This window comes from Cryptomeria japonica, chromosome 7, assembly GCF_030272615.1.
Source record: "Cryptomeria japonica chromosome 7, Sugi_1.0, whole genome shotgun sequence".
In the NCBI taxonomy this organism is placed as follows: Eukaryota; Viridiplantae; Streptophyta; class Pinopsida; order Cupressales; family Cupressaceae; genus Cryptomeria; species Cryptomeria japonica.
In genome coordinates, this window is record NC_081411.1 from 440,596,387 (window position 1) to 440,604,740 (window position 8,354).

The window sequence follows — 8,354 nt, forward strand, 5'->3', positions numbered from 1 at the left end:
CAATTGAACCCACAACAACTTCCACTAGGGATTTCGATAATTCATCTTCCCGTCAAGTGGGTGCCAAATCTCCCAATCGCAAAAGTAAAAATAAAGAAAAAAATATTAGGTCTAATGTTGAAAACCATTAAATAAAAACATCAGACCAAGGATAAGTAAAAAGAAAGGACGCATGTGATGATGAAAGCCTCCTTGAGGAGCCAGAAGATGGGAGATTTGACACCTTACCTAAATATTATTAGGAGAGATTGTCTATATTGATTGAACCAACAGAGGCAGTCAACATTGGAACAATAGATCAACCAAAGATTCTACATCCAGAAACCTCTCTATTAGAACAAGAAAAGAAGAAATATCTAGAATTTTTCAAATGATGACAAATCAATTTCTTCTGTTCATATGCAGACATGCCAGGGTTGGATCTGTTGAACAATTTATTTATAGTGACAATAAACCATGAGTTCATGTTGAAACTACATAAGTTTTCTAAAAAAATGATTAAGCGTACCTTTAAGAGTTTCTATAAAGACCATTGAAAATTTCATTGACATTAGGTCCACAACCCTTATTAGCCAAAATCAACCATCGAATAAGCAAAACCAACTCTCACCGAAAGGCCTAGTTTCATCGAAAAGGACATGGCCATTGTGTCAAAGAAACAGTTGAAAGATTCCTCGATAAAGTATACCATCGAATAGATTATAGATCCTGACAACATTGGCTAAAGAATTCACAGAGAGTTTTTCAAGGAAGAGGAGAGAGACTAGAGCAGCAAGTAAAATCCTCATTCCTAGTCTCTAAAGTTATAATGGAAATTTCTTCATCTAAGAAAACTAGGGATAGCAAGCCAAAGGAGGCCCAATCTACAGAAGAAAAGCCAAAGAGACAAAAGAAGGAGGGTCGCCCATTAGACCATGATCTATTAGATCAATTTCCTACCTCAAGCCATCAATCAAAGATTATTAAGTTAGAGGATGAAGGCTTGGAAGATAAATTTGATAACCTAGAAGACATCTGGATAGAGAAAATAGGGCATGAGTTGTTCATATTTGGATATGTGTGAAGAAATGCTCCAGAACCTATAAATAACTTATGGAGATTGAATCTTCAGAAGTTGGTAGTACCAAATGTCTTTGTGAATGTCGAACTTATGAAGTCTCTGGCTAGCAATTATGATCCTAAGACAAAGACCATATATGATTATATGGGAAAGCCAATAGTGTCCATCACCAGGGAGATTATAGAAAGTGTGTTTTATTTGGACTAAGGGTTTGAAGAGAAATTATACACCAGCAAGCTCACCCAGGAGTATTTCAATATGGAATATATCTATAAAAGGTGGAGGCTCCCCATCCATAGACCAAAATTTGCAAGGTCAATAGTGTCATTTGGTGGAGGAGATAAAGCTCCTTTTGATGTCAATCTTTTCCTTCCATATTTCAAGTATACGTATTACTATATGTCCTAGGTCTTAGGAATTGAAGCCCTCATTAATAGACATAATAGCTATGATAATTTGTGCAGACGTACAATCAAAAGATCCTAGGATGTTCAACTTTGTTGCTTATCTATCTGAGGCTGTGAATTATGGGTTGGAAAAGTTGAAGGGAGATATGGTCAATGTCCACTTCAAGTATTACTCTCTCCTCATGCACATATTACTGAGTATTGGGCATGATAATGGATTATGGCCGGACGGGTTGTGTGTCAGAGCCTATGAAAAAGTTAGAGTGAGAAATCTCGTGCAATTATGGTTGTTTGCATGGGATCAAAGGTACAACAACAACCAGTATTGGCATTTCAAAGAGTTCTTTGTTAAGACACTATACAGATTACTAGGGAGCCCATGTAATCACTCCATATCTCCAGAGGTCCAGAGATTCCTTAGGCCCAAGGAATTATGTGAAGACACTACGGTTACACATAATTGGGTGGATTGGTATTGCTTCTTGGATTATACTCAAATAAGGGTGTATGGGTTTGAAGGAAAACCCTATTTACTGCCTATTATGGTGCCTGATAGAGTGGCTTACCTTGAGATTTCTAGGCAATTGTTAATAGTCAGTGCCAAACATTTGATAGAACATGGAAAGCAGTCCATAGTGCTTGGGTTGTTGGTTTTCAGGGATTTTATTGTTAAGAATTCAAAGAGCTATGGCTTGTTGCAGAACAAGTTAAGTTACTATAAAATGGTAGAGGGTGATCCCAGACAAAACTTTGATCTCGAAGGTTACATAAAGGAGGCAAGAGAATCTCAAAAGCTGAAGGCTGGAGAGCACATCCCATTGATGCCTGATGATTTTATAAGGAATATGGAAAGGCAAGAAGCCATTGAGAGAAGGAAAAAATATGACAGTGTCTAGAGCATATGAGTGGAAACTTGGCTGAGGATAGATAAATGAAGGTATAATGCAAGGAATGGAGGACTCATTGGCTAGAGCCAAAAAACTTATGGAACATGAGTTGGAAATTTTGGAGGGTGTTCCTGCATATTTTTTCAGGGATAGAAAACAAAACATTAGGGATATAGAGCCCCTGACACATATGTCTTCCTGATCTACCTCTGAATCTATTCTAGTTGATTCACCAAGGGAAGAGTATCCACCTGGATACGAACATGATGAACAAATGAATCTAGCAACTAGCCAAAATGACATCCAGGAAGTCAATGATGCCAGGCTATTAGAACATGAAGAGTTTTCTGACAGTAATTTTATTCATACTAAGGAATTTAGTACATTCTTGTAGCAGCACAAAGGGGCATTAGTGAGGGCTAACACTGAAGGAAGAAATGAAGAAGAGATGCTCAGAATACTCTAGGAGGAAGTGGACCGATCCATGAAGGAGATAACACCTGAGAGAGGAAGGTTGTTACTCAAGGATGCTAGGGTGCTGATATACCCAAGATGGGATATGAGATCTGCCCTATTGTTCGATGGTTTTTTAAAGAAACAAGGGTGAGACAAGCAGATTATGCCTGAAGAGGTGGATAAGATCTTTATGGGATCAGGATATGATCATGATAAAAAAGCTCTTATGTTGTGGGCTTTGTATCCCAAGGAAAAAAGGCCCTTTCTCGTGGACATTGATCAGGCCTTTGGGCATCTAATGATCCAACAGGTTGGGAAGACTGATCCTAGGGTTACTACCAAATTGAATCTGGATGTGGCAAAACTCAATCAAGATCAGATTGAGTTTCTAGTCAAAGAGAACAATACTTATAAAGGATTGTATGAAAAGGCCAATGAGGAAGTACAAAGACTACAAGAGAGACTACAGTAACAGAGCTCCGCTCCAAGCATCGGTGGACTAGACATGGCACTTGAAACTGATCAGAAGGTCATGGATGCTCTAACAAACACTATCTACTAGAAGACCAAGAGTGAGAAATTAGTCAAACAAGTGGAGAGTGTCTGACAGAAAATAAATAAATTGGTTGATGATATCATAGAGCACAGGTTCAAAAGCATGTTGATACATGTAGATCAATATTGGAAAGTAAATACTGGGATTGTGAAGGCTCAAAAGGAGCAAAAGACTAAAGGAATGATTGCAGGAGGTGATGAACAATGTGGATACCATGATACCTAAAAGCAGAGGAGAGGGGATTGCATACTTGGAGAAGCATGATAGATATGCAGATGGCTTGAGAAGAGATCTCCAAACACTAGATGATGGGAGCATCTCATGAATGGCAACAATCTACAAGTAGGGAGAGTTGATATCACTAGAGTAATGGTAGAATGTGCTGGCAGGTATCAAAGAATGAACCATCTTAGGGTTGGACCAGGACAAAGATTTGGCTCCTAACATCAACTAGATAATCTTTGAGTATATCTCAATGGGTGAAGAATTGAAGAAGTGGAATGCTGACACCAAAGGCTACAGGGAGGATTATTATATAAATCATTTAGGAATGCTTAACCTATTTTTTGTTTAGCTTTGTCAAGAATGTACAAACAAATTGTTAATATTGGGAAGAGACATGTCTCTTCGTAAGGGATAGGTTTTGTTCTTATATATATGAGAGGTTTTCATAAAAAAAGAGATATTCAAGAATAGATGTACAATATACTTTGGAAATTTTTGTAACTTTTGAAACTCTATCAATATAATCAATTGTTTTTTTCCTTTACATATGTGTTGTGAGTTGTTTATTTCAATGGGCAGTTGTTCTATGATATTGTCTCATAGAAGATAAGGTTGCTTGTATCTTCCTAGTGAAGTTTATTTTCCTACTGCTATTAATTTGAATAAAAGGCCTACTTGTGGATTGTAACTATTCCTTGTAAGTCTTCCTTGAATGGTCTCTTAAAGTAAGGGTTAAATTAATTCGAGAAAATTATAGCATAAGACAATTAGAATGGATCTTTTTGAGGAAAGGTAACTGACAGATCCACCTGGGGGGTGATTTAAAATTTGTCTCATAGTAGAATACAATAAGTCCTGCTGAAGTAGTAGACTCTATGGCCCAAACAAGAGGAAAGGCACTGATCAGTCATAAACAACAACTTTTACCATATCAATTACCTTTACTTTAGAACAATAGGAATAGTTGAGTAGGATATATATAGAAGCAATTAGCAATAGTGTATACATATAAATTTGAAGCACAAAGATCGAATAGCTTTCACAACAACAATCTTGAAGTCATCTAAAAACCACCTATCCTAGGAACCTATGCCATTCTAAGATAGGGAAAAATTTAGATCAAGATACTCAATCTGCTATAAAAAGAATTAGTCATCAAAAGTGACTAGTGAATAGGTATACCCGCCTAGGTCTTGCAGAGCCTAAAGTGAGAGAGTTAGTAAACAAAAAGGTTCACTCTATAAGTTTGCCAAGTCAATTGGAGGGTTTGATCATATGATTTGGCATTTCCTTAGAACCTATACAATCTATTGTTCTGAGATCCAATAGATTGGTGACTCTGTTGGGGATAGTATTCATTTTAGAAAGACTCTACTGTGGGAAGGAACTCATATACAAAACACAATTTTCCCTTCAAGAAGAAGGGTGTCGACTCTGAAATAAGAAATTTTATGTACGGAAGAAGGTCATTAACACAAGGTCATCCTATTGTTCAATTGGAGTTCAACAGAAAAAGAAGCAAGAATAATCAAAAGAAATAAGCACCAAATAAACAAATGGATGATTTCATGTATGAGAGGTATAACCAATATTGCTCTGAGACTAATCCACCTTCATCTTGGAACAAGAAAAGTAATGTATTTCTTATGTATCAAGGGAGTGAAGATCTGGTAACTATGAACAAAGAATGAAAGGGAAAAAGAAAGGTCCCTCCTGGTTTTGAAAACCATCACTCAAACTCAAGAACGAATTCAACGAGTTTTTCTAGCTCGAGGGGGATAGATGCACCTGAACATTTTGTAGGACTTTTGAAGTAGCTTTATGAGATGGCTGAAGAAATGAAAAATACTAGGAGGTCACGAGAGGCTGTTGAATTATGTGCTAAGTTAGGCATCAGAATTGATGAAGATGACATTGATAATAATTTGAATAAACACAAAGAAGCATTTGCAACTACTAATACAACCCAAGGGATGAAACAAGAAAAGAATCCCAAAAGTGAAGCAAATATAGGGGGTGAAAATTTTAAAACACGTGACAATCCCTTGTATCATACACACCACCAAAAAATGAGAAATTTTGCACATGTTAACAACAACATACCTATCCCACTGGATAGTGGAAGGAAAAATGGTGGACATTGCGAGAGGAGGTGAGCAGCAAGCGGGAAATTCAAATTTCAAATAGGGTGATGGCGGAATTTATGCGCCTGGTGCTAGTGATCAGGCAGGTTCTTGGGCCTCCTAGGGTCCTCTGGGGGACAAGACAACAAACAAATAGGTTGAAGATAAAGATTCCAAAGTCGGGGACCCACATGATAGAGGTAAAGTAAAGAAATGGATGACTCTATTTGGAGTTAGGCCTTCGTTGCATTCTGGACTTCCAAAAGTTAAAAATCTTTCTGATTTGGTGATAGGGGTTTTTGCTATATCTGTGCTGGATAAGATGGTTGATTTCTCTATCTCTGGTCTGGCTATGACTTTGGTTGGGCGATTTGCTAGTTTTAGACCTAACATTGATGTTGTTAGGAACTTTATAAGGAGAAAATGGGTTCTCAAAGGCCAAGTGGATGTGGCGGCTTTTCCTAGGGGGTTTTTCTCCTTTGCTTTTAATAATGAAGAATATTTGAATAAAGTGTTTTGTGAAGGTCCATGGATGTTCGGCAAGTCAACTTTGGCTTTACAGAAATGGGCTCCTAACTTACCATTGGATGATTCCTTCTTTGTGTCGGCTCCTGTGTGGACGCATCTTCCTGGCCTTCCATTGGAGTTTTGGAATGAGGAGGTTTTTTAAAGGGATTGCAGGCTCCTTCGGGGAACTCTTGTCGATTGACCTAATGACTGCAACCAAATCTAGGTTGGTTTTTTCTCGTATTTGTGTTCATGTTAATCAAATGACGGATATGCCTCAATCCATTGAGATTTTGTCTAACCTAGGGAAATGGACCCAAGTGATTGAATATGAATCTCTCTCGTTTGTGTGTTTTCATTGTTAAAAGTCGGGTCATTGGGCAAAATCTTGTCCTTCCAAGAAGGGTAAGAATAGTAAAACTGATAGTAATCCGAAGCAGAAATGGCAAACGAAAGGGAATAATGATTATCCAACTTCAGAGTTAATCTCTGAGAAGGAAGCGACCGAGTTGGAAAATGAGGAAAATAAGGGTATGAAGAACTACAAGGAAAACTCTGATGGCACCTATTCTAATAGTCAAAAGGAAAGTAATGAGGAGGAAGAATATGGTACTGAAGACCTGGTTCAAAAGACTGAATCTGTGGATTCAAAGGTTAATCTTATCATCCAGGGTAAAGTTGTTGATTTATCCAGTGATGATGTTTCAGTTTCATTTAATAACAAGGAAAATGAGGAAGGTTTTAATGAAGCTCAGGATTGTAATATATTAGAAATGGAGCCTCTATTGTTACTAACCAATGGAAGTCCTAAGCAGACAAGAAATATGAACCTAAACTACCATTGTAAAACTCCTCCCAATAGCATGGAGACGGTGGGTCTTGAGGGAAATCCTTGGATTTCCAGTAATAAAGAAGGCAAGTCAAATAAGGGAGGACCCAATGGAGGAATTTCAACCAGAAGTAAGAATAAGAAGGTTGCAGATGTTGGAAATCTGAACAAAAAATAGGGGAGACCCTCTCTAAAGAATCAGAGGGAACAGGAAAGTTGGAAGAACCATGCTGATGGAACACAAATTTCCATCGGGTCAGCCTTATCTCTGGTTAAATTATGAAGATAATTTCATGGAATATCAGAGGGTTGAATGCCCCCCACAAGCAGGATGTGTTGCATAATATTGTTAGAGATCATAAACCAGATGTAGTTCTTATTCAGGAAACTAAGATGTCTAAGGAAAAAGTGGAAAAAAATAGAATTTTCAAAAATAATGGGGTGATTGGTACTACCTCGGAGGGTGCCTCAGCAGGCACAACTATCTTTTGGAATAAAAAATCCATTAAAGGGAAGGAAATTGATTCAGGGGTTAACAGGACCTCAATTTTTCTTGAGCATATTAGGGATAACTTTGTTTGGGTTATCTCTAATATCTATGCACCTAATACTAAAGCTGGAAGAGCTTAATTTTGGAGGAGTCTGGTAGAAGAGAGACAAAGGTTTTTAGATAGAAGATGGATGATTATGGGAGATTTCAATACTCCCTTAAAAGAGGATGAAAAGATGGGAGGCCTTCCTTTGCAGTTAGATGGAAGACAATATCTCATGGAATTTATCAATGATCAAGCTTTGATGGATGTGGATCTCAAAGGGATTAATTATACCTGGACCAATAGAAGAACTAGCTCTGATCTCATTCAAGTTAGGTTGGATAGATCCCCGATCTCTCCCAATTAGCTATCTAAGTATAATTGTTCTCTAGCATCTATCATTAAGATTGGTTTTGATCATTACCCTATCTCTTTCACTGCCAATCCTACTTCCTCAAAATGCAATTTTCCGTTTAGATTTGAAAAAAGCCAGGTTATCCCACCCCTCTTTGGAAAACTTTATTTCTGAGTGGTGGAATTCAGAGGTTGAGGGTACTGCTTTATTCAGAGTGGCCAAAAATCTTAATATTATCAAAGCTAAAGTCAAAATATGGAATAAAGAGACTTTTGGAGATATCTTTAAAATGAAAGCCAATATTAAGATAGATATTAAAGAAGTTCAGGATAAAATTCAAGTGGAAGGCCTTTCTGAGGATTTGAGGAATTCTAAAAATGGGCTACTTTTCAAAGACCATGAAATTATCTCTAATA